Source organism: Danio rerio, chromosome 22 (assembly GCF_049306965.1).
Source record: "Danio rerio strain Tuebingen ecotype United States chromosome 22, GRCz12tu, whole genome shotgun sequence".
NCBI classification, from domain to species: Eukaryota; Metazoa; Chordata; class Actinopteri; order Cypriniformes; family Danionidae; genus Danio; species Danio rerio.
This window is the reverse complement of record NC_133197.1, coordinates 28,942,502-28,961,339: the sequence shown is the minus strand read 5'-3', so window position 1 is coordinate 28,961,339 and position 18,838 is coordinate 28,942,502.

The window sequence follows — 18,838 nt, the reverse complement described above, 5'->3', positions numbered from 1 at the left end:
CAATTCAGAATGTAATAAAACCAGATCCAGCTATAAGATGCATCATTCTTTTTTGTTTTAGACAACATTTCATGCACTGTTAAACATGTTAAAGCAAGTTGCAAGTGAAAATCTATGTCTCTGACTGAGTTTGCATTACTGTGATTTGACCTCTCTGCTGGCTGAGATAAGCTCATTTTCAACGTCCAATTCAGAAAGGGATAAAAACAGATCCAGCCATAAAATGCATCATTCTTTTTTGTTTTAGACAACATTTCATGCACTGTTAAACATGTTAAAGCAAGTTGCAAGTGAAAATCTATGTCTCTGACTGAGTTTGCATTACTGTGATTTGACCTCTCTGCTGGCTGAGATAAGCTCATTTTCAACGTCCAATTCAGAATGTAATAAAACCAGATCCAGCCATAAAATGCATCATTCTTTTTTGTTTTAGACAACATTTCATGCACTGTTAAATATGTTAAAGCAAGTTGCAAGTGAAAATCTATGTCTCTGACTGAGATTGCATTACTGTGATGTGACCTCTATGCTGGCTGAGATAAGCTCATTTTCAACGTCCAATTCAGAATGTAATAAAACCAGATCCAGCTATAAAATGCATCATTCTTTTTTGTTTTAGACAACATTTCATGCACTGTTAAACATGTTAAAGCAAGTTGCAAGTGAAAATCTATGTCTCTGACTGAGTTTGCATTACTGTGATTTGACCTCTCTGCTGGCTGAGATAAGCTCATTTTCAACGTCCAATTCAGAATGTAATAAAACCAGATCCAGCCATAAAATGCATCATTCTTTTTTGTTTTAGACAACATTTCATGCACTGTTAAACATGTTAAAGCAAGTTGCAAGTGAAAATCTATGTCTCTGACTGAGTTTGCATTACTGTGATTTGACAGTTCTGCTGGCTGAGATAAGCTCATTTTCAACGTCCAATTCAGAATGTAATAAAACCAGATCCAGCTATAAAATGCATCATTCTTTTTTGTTTTTAGACAACATTTCATGCACTGTTAAACATGTTAAAGCAAGTTGCAAGTGAAAATCTATGTCTCTGACTGAGTTTGCATTACTGTGATTTGACCTCTCTGCTGGCTGAGATAAGCTCATTTTCAACGTCCAATTCAGAATGTAATAAAACCAGATCCAGCCATAAAATGCATCATTCTTTTTTGTTTTAGACAACATTTCATGCACTGTTAAACATGTTAAAGCAAGTTGCAAGTGAAAATCTATGTCTCTGACTGAGTTTGCATTACTGTGATTTGACCTCTCTGCTGGCTGAGATAAGCTCATTTTCAACGTCCAATTCAGAATGTTATAAAACCAGATCCAGCTATAAATTGCATCATTCTTTTTTGTTTTAGACAACATTTCATGCACTGTTAAACATGTTAAAGCAAGTTGCAAGTGAAAATCTATGTCTCTGACTGAGTTTGCATTACTGTGATTTGACCTCTCTACTGGCTGAGATAAGCTCATTTTCAACGTCCAATTCAGAAAGTGATAAAAACAGATCCAGCCATAAAATGCATCATTCTTTTTTGTTTTAGACAACATTTCATGCACTGTTAAACATGTTAAAGCAAGTTGCAAGTGAAAATCTATGTCTCTGACTGAGTTTGCATTACTGTGATTTGACCTCTCTGCTGGCTGAGATAAGCTCATTTTCAACGTCCAATTCAGAATGTAATAAAACCAGATCCAGCCATAAAATGCATCATTCTTTTTTGTTTTAGACAACATTTCATGCACTGTTAAACATGTTAAAGCAAGTTGCAAGTGAAAATCTATGTCTCTGACTGAGTTTGCATTACTGTGATTTGACCTCTCTGCTGGCTGAGATAAGCTCATTTTCAACGTCCAATTCAGAATGTTATAAAACCAGATCCAGCTATAAATTGCATCATTCTTTTTTGTTTTAGACAACATTTCATGCACTGTTAAACATGTTAAAGCAAGTTGCAAGTGAAAATCTATGTCTCTGACTGAGTTTGCATTACTGTGATTTGACCTCTCTGCTGGCTGAGATAAGCTCATTTTCAACGTCCAATTCAGAATGTAATAAAACCAGATCCAGCCATAAAATGCATCATTCTTTTTTTGTTTTAGACAACATTTCATGCACTGTTAAACATGTTAAAGCAAGTTGCAAGTGAAAATCTATGTCTCTGACTGAGTTTGCATTACTGTGATTTGACCTCTCTGCTGGCTGAGATAAGCTCATTTTCAACGTCCAATTCAGAATGTAATAAAACCAGATCCAGCCATAAAATGCATCATTCTTTTTTTGTTTTAGACAACATTTCATGCACTGTTAAACATGTTAAAGCAAGTTGCAAGTGAAAATCTATGTCTCTGACTGAGTTTGCATTACTGTGATTTGACCTTTCTGCTGGCTGAGATAAGGTCATTTTCAACGTCCAATTCAGAATGTAATAAAACCAGATCCAGCTATAAAATGCATCATTCTTTTTTGTTTTAGACAACATTTCATGCACTGTTAAACATGTTAAAGCAAGTTGCAAGTGAAAATCTATGTCTCTGACTGAGTTTGCATTACTGTGATTTGACCTCTCTGCTGGCTGAGATAAGCTCATTTTCAACGTCCAATTCAGAATGTTATAAAACCAGATCCAGCTATAAAATGCATCATTCTTTTTTGTTTTAGACAACATTTCATGCACTGTTAAACATGTTAAAGCAAGTTGCAAGTGAAAATCTATGTCTCTGACTGAGTTTGCATTACTGTGATTTGACCTCTCTGCTGGCTGAGATAAGCTCATTTTCAACGTCCAATTCAGAATGTAATAAAACCAGATCCAGCTATAAAATGCATCATTCTTTTTTGTTTTTAGACAACATTTCATGCACTGTTAAACATGTTAAAGCAAGTTGCAAGTGAAAATCTATGTCTCTGACTGAGTTTGCATTACTGTGATTTGACCTCTCTGCTGATTGAGATAAGCTCATTTTCAACGTCCAATTCAGAATGTAATAAAACCTGATCCAGCTATAAAATGCATCATTCTTTTTTGTTTTAGACAACATTTCATGCACTGTTAAACATGTTAAAGCAAGTTGCACGTGAAAATCTATGTCTCTGACTGAGTTTGCATTACTGTGATTTGACCTCTCTGCTGGCTGAGATAAGCTCATTTTCAACGTCCAATTCAGAATGTAATAAAACCAGATCCAGCTATAAAATGCATCATTCTTTTTTGTTTTAGACAACATTTCATGCACTGTTAAACATGTTAAAGCAAGTTGCAAGTGAAAATCTATGTCTCTGACTGAGTTTGCATTACTGTGATTTGACCTCTCTGCTGGCTGAGATAAGCTCATTTTCAACGTCCAATTCAGAATGTAATAAAACCAGATCCAGCTATAAAATGCATCATTCTTTTTTGTTTTAGACAACATTTTATGCACTTTTAAACATGTTAAAGCAAGTTGCAAGTAAAAATCTATGTCTCTGACTGAGTTTGCATTACTGTGATTTGACCTCTCTGCTGGCTGAGATAAGCTCATTTTCAACGTCCAATTCAGAATGTAATAAAACCAGATCCAGCCATAAAATGCATCATTCTTTTTTGTTTTAGACAACATTTCATGCACTGTTAAACATGTTAAAGCAAGTTGCAAGTGAAAATCTATGTCTCTGACTGAGATTACATTACTGTGATGTGACCTCTATGCTGGCTGAGATAAGCTCATTTTCAACGTCCAATTCAGAATGTAATAAAACCAGATCCAGCTATAAAATGCATTATTCTTTTTTGTTTTAGACAACATTTTATGCACTGTTAAACATGTTAAAGCAAGTTGCAAGTAAAAATCTATGTCTCTGACTTAGTTTGCATTACTGTGATTTGACCTCTCTGCTGGCTGAGATAAGCTCATTTTCAACGTCCAATTCAGAATGTGATAAAAACAGATCCAGCCATAAAATGCATCATTCTTTTTTGTTTTAGACAACATTTCATGCACTGTTAAACATGTTAAAGCAAGTTGCAAGTGAAAATCTATGTCTCTGACTGAGTTTGCATTACTGTGATTTGATAGTTCTGCTGGCTGAGATAAGCTCATTTTCAACGTCCAATTCAGAATGTAATAAAACCAGATCCAGCTATAAAATGCATCATTCTTATTTGTTTTTAGACAACATTTCATGCACTGTTAAACATGTTAAAGCAAGTTGCAACTGAAAATCTATGTCTCTGACTGAGTTTGCATTACTGTGATTTGACCTCTCTGCTGGCTGAGATAAGCTCATTTTCAACGTCCAATTCAGAATGTAATAAAACCAGATCCAGCCATAAAATGCATCATTCTTTTTTGTTTTAGACAACATTTCATGCACTGTTAAACATGTTAAAGCAAGTTGCAAGTGAAAATCTATGTCTCTGACTGAGTTTGCATTACTGTGATTTGACCTCTCTGCTGGCTGAGATAAGCTCATTTTCAACGTCCAATTCAGAATGTAATAAAACCAGATCCAGCTATAAAATGCATCATTCTTTTTTGTTTTAGACAACATTTCATGCACTGTTAAACATGTTAAAGCAAGTTGCAAGTGAAAATCTATGTCTCTGACTGAGTTTGCATTACTGTGATTTGACCTCTCTGCTGGCTGAGATAAGCTCATTTTCAACGTCCAATTCAGAATGTAATAAAACCTGATCCAGCTATAAAATGCATCATTCTTTTTTGTTTTAGACAACATTTCATGCACTGTTAAACATGTTAAAGCAAGTTGCAAGTGAAAATCTATGTCTCTGACTGAGTTTGCATTACTGTGATGTGACCTCTCTGCTGGCTGAGATAAGCTCATTTTCAACGTCCAATTCAGAATGTAATAAAACCTGATCCAGCTATAAAATGCATCATTCTTTTTTGTTTTAGACAACATTTCATGCACTGTTAAACATGTTAAAGCAAGTTGCAAGTGAAAATCTATGTCTCTGACTGAGTTTGCATTACTGTGATGTGACCTCTCTGCTGGCTGAGATAAGCTCATTTTCAACGTCCAATTCAGAATGTAATAAAACCAGATCCAGCTATAAGATGCATCATTCTTTTTTGTTTTAGACAACATTTCATGCACTGTTAAACATGTTAAAGCAAGTTGCAAGTGAAAATCTATGTCTCTGACTGAGTTTGCATTACTGTGATTTGACCTCTTTGCTGGCTGAGATAAGCTCATTTTCAACGTCCAATTCAGAAAGGGATAAAAACAGATCCAGCCATAAAATGCATCATTCTTTTTTGTTTTAGACAACATTTCATGCACTGTTAAACATGTTAAAGCAAGTTGCAAGTGAAAATCTATGTCTCTGACTGAGTTTGCATTACTGTGATTTGACCTCTCTGCTGGCTGAGATAAGCTCATTTTCAACGTCCAATTCAGAATGTAATAAAACCAGATCCAGCCATAAAATGCATCATTCTTTTTTGTTTTAGACAACATTTCATGCACTGTTAAACATGTTAAAGCAAGTTGCAAGTGAAAATCTATGTCTCTGACTGAGTTTGCATTACTGTGATTTGACCTCTCTGCTGGCTGAGATAAGCTCATTTTCAACGTCCAATTCAGAATGTTATAAAACCAGATCCAGCTATAAAATGCATCATTCTTTTTTGTTTTAGACAACATTTCATGCACTGTTAAACATGTTAAAGCAAGTTGCAAGTGAAAATCTATGTCTCTGACTAAGTTTGCATTACTGTGATTTGACCTCTCTGCAGGCTGAGATAAGCTCATTTTCAACGTCCAATTCAGAATGTAATAAAACCTGATCCAGCTATAAAATGCATCATTCTTTTTTGTTTTAGACAACATTTCATGCACTGTTAAACATGTTAAAGCAAGTTGCAAGTGAAAATCTATGTCTCTGACTGAGTTTGCATTACTGTGATTTGACCTCTCTGCTGGCTGAGATAAGCTCATTTTCAACGTCCAATTCAGAATGTAATAAAACCAGATCCAACCATAAAATGCATCATTCTTTTTTGTTTTAGACAACATTTCATGCACTGTTAAACATGTTAAAGCAAGTTGCAAGTGAAAATCTATGTCTCTGACTGAGTTTGCATTACTGTGATTTGACCTCTCTGCTGGCTGAGATAAGCTCATTTTCAACGTCCAATTCAGAAAGTGATAAAAACAGATCCAGCCATAAAATGCATCATTCTTTTTTGTTTTAGACAACATTTCATGCACTGTTAAACATGTTAAAGCAAGTTGCAAGTGAAAATCTTTGTCTCTGACTGAGTTTGCATTACTGTGATTTGACCTCTCTGCTGGCTGAGATAAGCTCATTTTCAACGTCCAATTCAGAATGTAATAAAACCAGATCCAGCCATAAAATGCATCATTCTTTTTTGTTTTAGACAACATTTCATGCACTGTTAAACATGTTAAAGCAAGTTGCAAGTGAAAATCTATGTCTCTGACTGAGTTTGCATTACTGTGATTTGACCTCTCTGCTGGCTGAGATAAGCTCATTTTCAACGTCCAATTCAGAAAGTGATAAAAACAGATCCAGCCATAAAATGGATCATTCTTTTTTTGTTTTAGACAACATTTCATGCACTGTTAAACATGTTAAAGCAAGTTGCAAGTGAAAATCTATGTCTCTGACTGAGTTTGCATTACTGTGATTTGACCTCTCTGCTGATTGAGATAAGCTCATTTTCAACGTCCAATTCAGAATGTAATAAAACCAGATCCAGCCATAAAATGCATCATTCTTTTTTGTTTTAGACAACATTTCATGCACTGTTAAACATGTTAAAGCAAGTTGCAAGTGAAAATCTATGTCTCTGACTGAGTTTGCATTACTGTGATTTGACCTCTCTGCTGGCTGAGATAAGCTCATTTTCAACGTCCAATTCAGAATGTTATAAAACCAGATCCAGCTATAAAATGCATCATTCTTTTTTGTTTTAGACAACATTTCATGCACTGTTAAACATGTTAAAGCAAGTTGCAAGTGAAAATCTATGTCTCTGACTGAGTTTGCATTACTGTGATTTGACCTCTCTGCAGGCTGAGATAAGCTCATTTTCAACGTCCAATTCAGAATGTAATAAAACCTGATCCAGCTATAAAATGCATCATTCTTTTTTGTTTTAGACAACATTTCATGCACTGTTAAACATGTTAAAGCAAGTTGCAAGTGAAAATCTATGTCTCTGACTGAGTTTGCATTACTGTGATTTGACCTCTCTGCTGGCTGAGATAAGCTCATTTTCAACGTCCAATTCAGAATGTAATAAAACCAGATCCAGCCATAAAATGCATCATTCTTTTTTGTTTTAGACAACATTTCATGCACTGTTAAACATGTTAAAGCAAGTTGCAAGTGAAAATCTATGTCTCTGACTGAGTTTGCATTACTGTGATTTGACCTCTCTGCTGGCTGAGATAAGCTCATTTTCAACGTCCAATTCAGAATGTAATAAAACCAGATCCAGCCATAAAATGCATCATTCTTTTTTGTTTTAGACAACATTTCATGCACTGTTAAACATGTTAAAGCAAGTTGCAAGTGAAAATCTATGTCTCTGACTGAGTTTGCATTACTGTGATTTGACCTCTCTGCTGGCTGAGATAAGCTCATTTTCAACGTCCAATTCAGAATGTTATAAAACCAGATCCAGCTATAAATTGCATCATTCTTTTTTGTTTTAGACAACATTTCATGCACTGTTAAACATGTTAAAGCAAGTTGCAAGTGAAAATCTATGTCACTGACTGAGTTTGCATTACTGTGATTTGACCTCTCTGCTGGCTGAGATAAGCTCATTTTCAACGTCCAATTCAGAATGTAATAAAACCAGATCCAGCCATAAAATGCATCATTCTTTTTTTGTTTTAGACAACATTTCATGCACTGTTAAACATGTTAAAGCAAGTTGCAAGTGAAAATCTATGTCTCTGACTGAGTTTGCATTACTGTGATTTGACCTCTCTGCTGGCTGAGATAAGCTCATTTTCAACGTCCAATTCAGAATGTAATAAAACCAGATCCAGCCATAAAATGCATCATTCTTTTTTTGTTTTAGACAACATTTCATGCACTGTTAAACATATTAAAGCAAGTTGCAAGTGAAAATCTATGTCTCTGACTGAGTTTGCATTACTGTGATTTGACCTTTCTGCTGGCTGAGATAAGCTCATTTTCAACGTCCAATTCAGAAAGTGATAAAAACAGATCCAGCCATAAAATGGATCATTCTTTTTTTGTTTTAGACAACATTTCATGCACTGTTAAACATGTTAAAGCAAGTTGCAAGTGAAAATCTATGTCTCTGACTGAGTTTGCATTACTGTGATTTGACCTCTCTGCTGATTGAGATAAGCTCATTTTCAACGTCCAATTCAGAATGTAATAAAACCAGATCCAGCCATAAAATGCATCATTCTTTTTTGTTTTAGACAACATTTCATGCACTGTTAAACATGTTAAAGCAAGTTGCAAGTGAAAATCTATGTCTCTGACTGAGTTTGCATTACTGTGATTTGACCTCTCTGCTGGCTGAGATAAGCTCATTTTCAACGTCCAATTCAGAATGTTATAAAACCAGATCCAGCTATAAAATGCATCATTCTTTTTTGTTTTAGACAACATTTCATGCACTGTTAAACATGTTAAAGCAAGTTGCAAGTGAAAATCTATGTCTCTGACTGAGTTTGCATTACTGTGATTTGACCTCTCTGCAGGCTGAGATAAGCTCATTTTCAACGTCCAATTCAGAATGTAATAAAACCTGATCCAGCTATAAAATGCATCATTCTTTTTTGTTTTAGACAACATTTCATGCACTGTTAAACATGTTAAAGCAAGTTGCAAGTGAAAATCTATGTCTCTGACTGAGTTTGCATTACTGTGATTTGACCTCTCTGCTGGCTGAGATAAGCTCATTTTCAACGTCCAATTCAGAATGTAATAAAACCAGATCCAGCCATAAAATGCATCATTCTTTTTTGTTTTAGACAACATTTCATGCACTGTTAAACATGTTAAAGCAAGTTGCAAGTGAAAATCTATGTCTCTGACTGAGTTTGCATTACTGTGATTTGACCTCTCTGCTGGCTGAGATAAGCTCATTTTCAACGTCCAATTCAGAATGTAATAAAACCAGATCCAGCCATAAAATGCATCATTCTTTTTTGTTTTAGACAACATTTCATGCACTGTTAAACATGTTAAAGCAAGTTGCAAGTGAAAATCTATGTCTCTGACTGAGTTTGCATTACTGTGATTTGACCTCTCTGCTGGCTGAGATAAGCTCATTTTCAACGTCCAATTCAGAATGTTATAAAACCAGATCCAGCTATAAATTGCATCATTCTTTTTTGTTTTAGACAACATTTCATGCACTGTTAAACATGTTAAAGCAAGTTGCAAGTGAAAATCTATGTCTCTGACTGAGTTTGCATTACTGTGATTTGACCTCTCTGCTGGCTGAGATAAGCTCATTTTCAACGTCCAATTCAGAATGTAATAAAACCAGATCCAGCCATAAAATGCATCATTCTTTTTTTGTTTTAGACAACATTTCATGCACTGTTAAACATGTTAAAGCAAGTTGCAAGTGAAAATCTATGTCTCTGACTGAGTTTGCATTACTGTGATTTGACCTCTCTGCTGGCTGAGATAAGCTCATTTTCAACGTCCAATTCAGAATGTAATAAAACCAGATCCAGCCATAAAATGCATCATTCTTTTTTTGTTTTAGACAACATTTCATGCACTGTTAAACATGTTAAAGCAAGTTGCAAGTGAAAATCTATGTCTCTGACTGAGTTTGCATTACTGTGATTTGACCTTTCTGCTGGCTGAGATAAGGTCATTTTCAACGTCCAATTCAGAATGTAATAAAACCAGATCCAGCTATAAAATGCATCATTCTTTTTTGTTTTAGACAACATTTCATGCACTGTTAAACATGTTAAAGCAAGTTGCAAGTGAAAATCTATGTCTCTGACTGAGTTTGCATTACTGTGATTTGACCTCTCTGCTGGCTGAGATAAGCTCATTTTCAACGTCCAATTCAGAATGTTATAAAACCAGATCCAGCTATAAAATGCATCATTCTTTTTTGTTTTAGACAACATTTCATGCACTGTTAAACATGTTAAAGCAAGTTGCAAGTGAAAATCTATGTCTCTGACTGAGTTTGCATTACTGTGATTTGACCTCTCTGCTGGCTGAGATAAGCTCATTTTCAACGTCCAATTCAGAATGTAATAAAACCAGATCCAGCCATAAAATGCATCATTCTTTTTTGTTTTAGACAACATTTCATGCACTGTTAAACATGTTAAAGCAAGTTGCAAGTGAAAATCTATGTCTCTGACTGAGTTTGCATTACTGTGATTTGACCTCTCTGCTGGCTGAGATAAGCTCATTTTCAACGTCCAATTCAGAATGTTATAAAACCAGATCCAGCTATAAAATGCATCATTCTTTTTTGTTTTAGACAACATTTCATGCACTGTTAAACATGTTAAAGCAAGTTGCAAGTGAAAATCTATGTCTCTGACTAAGTTTGCATTACTGTGATTTGACCTCTCTGCAGGCTGAGATAAGCTCATTTTCAACGTCCAATTCAGAATGTAATAAAACCTGATCCAGCTATAAAATGCATCATTCTTTTTTGTTTTAGACAACATTTCATGCACTGTTAAACATGTTAAAGCAAGTTGCAAGTGAAAATCTATGTCTCTGACTGAGTTTGCATTACTGTGATTTGACCTCTCTGCTGGCTGAGATAAGCTCATTTTCAACGTCCAATTCAGAATGTAATAAAACCAGATCCAACCATAAAATGCATCATTCTTTTTTGTTTTAGACAACATTTCATGCACTGTTAAACATGTTAAAGCAAGTTGCAAGTGAAAATCTATGTCTCTGACTGAGTTTGCATTACTGTGATTTGACCTCTCTGCTGGCTGAGATAAGCTCATTTTCAACGTCCAATTCAGAAAGTGATAAAAACAGATCCAGCCATAAAATGCATCATTCTTTTTTGTTTTAGACAACATTTCATGCACTGTTAAACATGTTAAAGCAAGTTGCAAGTGAAAATCTATGTCTCTGACTGAGTTTGCATTACTGTGATTTGACCTCTCTGCTGGCTGAGATAAGCTCATTTTCAACGTCCAATTCAGAATGTAATAAAACCAGATCCAGCCATAAAATGCATCATTCTTTTTTGTTTTAGACAAAATTTCATGCACTGTTAAACATGTTAAAGCAAGTTGCAAGTGAAAATCTATGTCTCTGACTGAGTTTGCATTACTGTGATTTGACCTCTCTGCTGGCTGAGATAAGCTCATTTTCAACGTCCAATTCAGAAAGTGATAAAAACAGATCCAGCCATAAAATGGATCATTCTTTTTTTGTTTTAGACAACATTTCATGCACTGTTAAACATGTTAAAGCAAGTTGCAAGTGAAAATCTATGTCTCTGACTGAGTTTGCATTACTGTGATTTGACCTCTCTGCTGATTGAGATAAGCTCATTTTCAACGTCCAATTCAGAATGTAATAAAACCTGATCCAGCTATAAAATGCATCATTCTTTTTTTGTTTTAGACAACATTTCATGCACTGTTAAACATGTTAAAGCAAGTTGCAAGTGAAAATCTATGTCTCTGACTGAGTTTGCATTACTGTGATTTGACCTCTCTGCTGGCTGAGATAAGCTCATTTTCAACGTCCAATTCAGAATGTAATAAAACCAGATCCAGCCATAAAATGCATCATTCTTTTTTGTTTTAGACAACATTTCATGCACTGTTAAACATGTTAAAGCAAGTTGCAAGTGAAAATCTATGTCTCTGACTGAGTTTGCATTACTGTGATTTGACCTCTCTGCTGGCTGAGATAAGCTCATTTTCAACGTCCAATTCAGAAAGTGATAAAAACAGATCCAGCCATAAAATGGATCATTCTTTTTTTGTTTTAGACAACATTTCATGCACTGTTAAACATGTTAAAGCAAGTTGCAAGTGAAAATCTATGTCTCTGACTGAGTTTGCATTACTGTGATTTGACCTCTCTGCTGATTGAGATAAGCTCATTTTCAACGTCCAATTCAGAATGTAATAAAACCTGATCCAGCTATAAAATGCATCATTCTTTTTTGTTTTAGACAACATTTCATGCACTGTTAAACATGTTAAAGCAAGTTGCACGTGAAAATCTATGTCTCTGACTGAGTTTGCATTACTGTGATTTGACCTCTCTGCTGGCTGAGATAAGCTCATTTTCAACGTCCAATTCAGAATGTAATAAAACCAGATCCAGCTATAAAATGCATCATTCTTTTTTGTTTTAGACAACATTTCATGCACTGTTAAACATGTTAAAGCAAGTTGCAAGTGAGAATCTATGTCTCTGACTGAGTTTGCATTACTGTGATTTGACCTCTCTGCTGGCTGAGATAAGCTCATTTTCAACGTCCAATTCAGAATGTAATAAAACCAGATCCAGCTATAAAATGCATCATTCTTTTTTGTTTTAGACAACATTTTATGCACTTTTAAACATGTTAAAGCAAGTTGCAAGTAAAAATCTATGTCTCTGACTGAGTTTGCATTACTGTGATTTGACCTCTCTGCTGGCTGAGATAAGCTCATTTTCAACGTCCAATTCAGAATGTAATAAAACCAGATCCAGCCATAAAATGCATCATTCTTTTTTGTTTTAGACAACATTTCATGCACTGTTAAACATGTTAAAGCAAGTTGCAAGTGAAAATCTATGTCTCTGACTGAGATTACATTACTGTGATGTGACCTCTATGCTGGCTGAGATAAGCTCATTTTCAACGTCCAATTCAGAATGTAATAAAACCAGATCCAGCTATAAAATGCATTATTCTTTTTTGTTTTAGACAACATTTTATGCACTGTTAAACATGTTAAAGCAAGTTGCAAGTAAAAATCTATGTCTCTGACTTAGTTTGCATTACTGTGATTTGACCTCTCTGCTGGCTGAGATAAGCTCATTTTCAACGTCCAATTCAGAATGTGATAAAAACAGATCCAGCCATAAAATGCATCATTCTTTTTTGTTTTAGACAACATTTCATGCACTGTTAAACATGTTAAAGCAAGTTGCAAGTGAAAATCTATGTCTCTGACTGAGTTTGCATTACTGTGATTTGATAGTTCTGCTGGCTGAGATAAGCTCATTTTCAACGTCCAATTCAGAATGTAATAAAACCAGATCCAGCTATAAAATGCATCATTCTTTTTTGTTTTTAGACAACATTTCATGCACTGTTAAACATGTTAAAGCAAGTTGCAAGTGAAAATCTATGTCTCTGACTGAGTTTGCATTACTGTGATTTGACCTCTCTGCTGGCTGAGATAAGCTCATTTTCAACGTCCAATTCAGAAAGTGATAAAAACAGATCCAGCCATAAAATGGATCATTCTTTTTTTGTTTTAGACAACATTTCATGCACTGTTAAACATGTTAAAGCAAGTTGCAAGTGAAAATCTATGTCTCTGACTGAGTTTGCATTACTGTGATTTGACCTCTCTGCTGATTGAGATAAGCTCATTTTCAACGTCCAATTCAGAATGTAATAAAACCAGATCCAGCCATAAAATGCATCATTCTTTTTTGTTTTAGACAACATTTCATGCACTGTTAAACATGTTAAAGCAAGTTGCAAGTGAAAATCTATGTCTCTGACTGAGTTTGCATTACTGTGATTTGACCTCTCTGCTGGCTGAGATAAGCTCATTTTCAACGTCCAATTCAGAATGTAATAAAACCAGATCCAGCTATAAAATGCATCATTCTTTTTTGTTTTAGACAACATTTCATGCACTGTTAAACATGTTAAAGCAAGTTGCAAGTGAAAATCTATGTCTCTGACTGAGTTTGCATTACTGTGATTTGACCTCTCTGCTGGCTGAGATAAGCTCATTTTCAACGTCCAATTCAGAATGTTATAAAACCAGATCCAGCTATAAAATGCATCATTCTTTTTTGTTTTAGACAACATTTCATGCACTGTTAAACATGTTAAAGCAAGTTGCAAGTGAAAATCTATGTCTCTGACTGAGTTTGCATTACTGTGATTTGACCTCTCTGCTGGCTGAGATAAGCTCATTTTCAACGTCCAATTCAGAATGTAATAAAACCTTATCCAGCTATAAAATGCATCATTCTTTTTTGTTTTAGACAACATTTCATGCACTGTTAAACATGTTAAAGCAAGTTGCAAGTAAAAATCTATGTCTCTGACTGAGTTTGCATTACTGTGATGTGACCTCTCTGCTGGCTGAGATAAGCTCATTTTCAACGTCCAATTCAGAATGTAATAAAACCAGATCCAGCTATAAGATGCATCATTCTTTTTTGTTTTAGACAACATTTCATGCACTGTTAAACATGTTAAAGCAAGTTGCAAGTGAAAATCTATGTCTCTGACTGAGTTTGCATTACTGTGATTTGACCTCTTTGCTGGCTGAGATAAGCTCATTTTCAACGTCCAATTCAGAAAGGGATAAAAACAGATCCAGCCATAAAATGCATCATTCTTTTTTGTTTTAGACAACATTTCATGCACTGTTAAACATGTTAAAGCAAGTTGCAAGTGAAAATCTATGTCTCTGACTGAGTTTGCATTACTGTGATTTGACCTCTCTGCTGGCTGAGATAAGCTCATTTTCAACGTCCAATTCAGAATGTAATAAAACCAGATCCAGCCATAAAATGCATCATTCTTTTTTGTTTTAGACAACATTTCATGCACTGTTAAACATGTTAAAGCAAGTTGCAAGTGAAAATCTATGTCTCTGACTGAGTTTGCATTACTGTGATTTGACCTCTCTGCTGGCTGAGATAAGCTCATTTTCAACGTCCAATTCAGAATGTTATAAAACCAGATCCAGCTATAAAATGCATCATTCTTTTTTGTTTTAGACAACATTTCATGCACTGTTAAACATGTTAAAGCAAGTTGCAAGTGAAAATCTATGTCTCTGACTAAGTTTGCATTACTGTGATTTGACCTCTCTGCAGGCTGAGATAAGCTCATTTTCAACGTCCAATTCAGAATGTAATAAAACCTGATCCAGCTATAAAATGCATCATTCTTTTTTGTTTTAGACAACATTTCATGCACTGTTAAACATGTTAAAGCAAGTTGCAAGTGAAAATCTATGTCTCTGACTGAGTTTGCATTACTGTGATTTGACCTCTCTGCTGGCTGAGATAAGCTCATTTTCAACGTCCAAATCAGAATGTAATAAAACCAGATCCAACCATAAAATGCATCATTCTTTTTTGTTTTAGACAACATTTCATGCACTGTTAAACATGTTAAAGCAAGTTGCAAGTGAAAATCTATGTCTCTGACTGAGTTTGCATTACTGTGATTTGACCTCTCTGCTGGCTGAGATAAGCTCATTTTCAACGTCCAATTCAGAAAGTGATAAAAACAGATCCAGCCATAAAATGCATCATTCTTTTTTGTTTTAGACAACATTTCATGCACTGTTAAACATGTTAAAGCAAGTTGCAAGTGAAAATCTATGTCTCTGACTGAGTTTGCATTACTGTGATTTGACCTCTCTGCTGGCTGAGATAAGCTCATTTTCAACGTCCAATTCAGAATGTAATAAAACCAGATCCAGCCATAAAATGCATCATTCTTTTTTGTTTTAGACAACATTTCATGCACTGTTAAACATGTTAAAGCAAGTTGCAAGTGAAAATCTATGTCTCTGACTGAGTTTGCATTACTGTGATTTGACCTCTCTGCTGGCTGAGATAAGCTCATTTTCAACGTCCAATTCAGAAAGTGATAAAAACAGATCCAGCCATAAAATGGATCATTCTTTTTTTGTTTTAGACAACATTTCATGCACTGTTAAACATGTTAAAGCAAGTTGCAAGTGAAAATCTATGTCTCTGACTGAGTTTGCATTACTGTGATTTGACCTCTCTGCTGATTGAGATAAGCTCATTTTCAACGTCCAATTCAGAATGTAATAAAACCTGATCCAGCTATAAAATGCATCATTCTTTTTTGTTTTAGACAACATTTCATGCACTGTTAAACATGTTAAAGCAAGTTGCAAGTGAAAATCTATGTCTCTGACTGAGTTTGCATTACTGTGATTTGATAGTTCTGCTGGCTGAGATAAGCTCATTTTCAACGTCCAATTCAGAATGTAATAAAACCAGATCCAGCTATAAAATGCATCATTCTTTTTTGTTTTTAGACAACATTTCATGCACTGTTAAACATGTTAAAGCAAGTTGCAAGTGAAAATCTATGTCTCTGACTGAGTTTGCATTACTGTGATTTGACCTCTCTGCTGGCTGAGATAAGCTCATTTTCAACGTCCAATTCAGAATGTAATAAAACCAGATCCAGCCATAAAATGCATCATTCTTTTTTGTTTTAGACAACATTTCATGCACTGTTAAACATGTTAAAGCAAGTTGCAAGTGAAAATCTATGTCTCTGACTGAGTTTGCATTACTGTGATTTGACCTCTCTGCTGGCTGAGATAAGCTCATTTTCAACGTCCAATTCAGAATGTTATAAAACCAGATCCAGCTATAAAATGCATCATTCTTTTTTGTTTTAGACAACATTTCATGCACTGTTAAACATGTTAAAGCAAGTTGCAAGTGAAAATCTATGTCTCTGACTGAGTTTGCATTACTGTGATTTGACCTCTCTGCTGGCTGAGATAAGCTCATTTTCAACGTCCAATTCAGAATGTAATAAAACCTGATCCAGCTATAAAATGCATCATTCTTTTTTGTTTTAGACAACATTTCATGCACTGTTAAACATGTTAAAGCAAGTTGCAAGTGAAAATCTATGTCTCTGACTGAGTTTGCATTACTGTGATGTGACCTCTCTGCTGGCTGAGATAAGCTCATTTTCAACGTCCAATTCAGAATGTAATAAAACCAGATCCAGCTATAAGATGCATCATTCTTTTTTGTTTTAGACAACATTTCATGCACTGTTAAACATGTTAAAGCAAGTTGCAAGTGAAAATCTATGTCTCTGACTGAGTTTGCATTACTGTGATTTGACCTCTCTGCTGGCTGAGATAAGCTCATTTTCAACGTCCAATTCAGAAAGGGATAAAAACAGATCCAGCCATAAAATGCATCATTCTTTTTTGTTTTAGACAACATTTCATGCACTGTTAAACATGTTAAAGCAAGTTGCAAGTGAAAATCTATGTCTCTGACTGAGTTTGCATTACTGTGATTTGACCTCTCTGCTGGCTGAGATAAGCTCATTTTCAACGTCCAATTCAGAATGTAATAAAACCAGATCCAGCCATAAAATGCATCATTCTTTTTTGTTTTAGACAACATTTCATGCACTGTTAAACATGTTAAAGCAAGTTGCAAGTGAAAATCTATGTCTCTGACTGAGATTGCATTACTGTGATGTGACCTCTATGCTGGCTGAGATAAGCTCATTTTCAACGTCCAATTCAGAATGTAATAAAACCAGATCCAGCTATAAAATGCATCATTCTTTTTTGTTTTAGACAACATTTCATGCACTGTTAAACATGTTAAAGCAAGTTGCAAGTAAAAATCTATGTCTCTGACTTAGTTTGCATTACTGTGATTTGACCTCTCTGCTGGCTGAGATAAGCTCATTTTCAACGTCCAATTCAGAATGTAATAAAACCAGATCCAGCCATAAAATGCATCATTCTTTTTTGTTTTAGACAACATTTCATGCACTGTTAAACATGTTAAAGCAAGTTGCAAGTGAAAATCTATGTCTCTGACTGAGTTTGCATTACTGTGATTTGACAGTTCTGCTGGCTGAGATAAGCTCATTTTCAACGTCCAATTCAGAATGTAATAAAACCAGATCCAGCTATAAAATGCATCATTCTTTTTTGTTTTTAGACAACATTTCATGCACTGTTAAGCATGTTAAAGCAAGTTGCAAGTGAAAATCTATGTCTCTGAMTGAGTTTGCATTACTGTGATTTGACCTCTCTGCTGGCTGAGATAAGCTCATTTTCAACGTCCAATTCAGAATGTAATAAAACCAGATCCAGCCATAAAATGCATCATTCTTTTTTGTTTTAGACAACATTTCATGCACTGTTAAACATGTTAAAGCAAGTTGCAAGTGAAAATCTATGTCTCTGACTGAGTTTGCATTACTGTGATTTGACCTCTCTGCTGGCTGAGATAAGCTCATTTTCAACGTCCAATTCAGAATGTTATAAAACCAGATCCAGCTATAAATTGCATCATTCTTTTTTGTTTTAGACAACATTTCATGCACTGTTAAACATGTTAAAGCAAGTTGCAAGTGAAAATCTATGTCTCTGACTGAGTTTGCATTACTGTGATTTGACCTCTCTACTGGCTGAGATAAGCTCATTTTCAACGTCCAATTCAGAATGTAATAAAACCAGATCCAGTCATAAAATGCAACATTCTTTTTTGTTTTAGACAACATTTCATGCACTGTTAAACATGTTAAAGCAAGTTGCAAGTGAAAATCTATGTCTCTGACTGAGTTTGCATTACTGTGATTTGACCTCTCTGCTGGCTGAGATAAGCTCATTTTCAACGTCCAATTTAGAAAGTGATAAAAACAGATCCAGCCATAAAATGCATCATTCTTTTTTGTTTTAGACAACATTCCATGCACTGTTAAACATGTTAAAGCAAGTTGCAAGTGAAAATCTATGTCTCTGACTGAGTTTGCATTACTGTGATTTGACCTCTCTGCTGGCTGATATAAGCTCATTTTCAACGTCCAATTCAGAAAGTGATAAAAACAGATCCAGCCA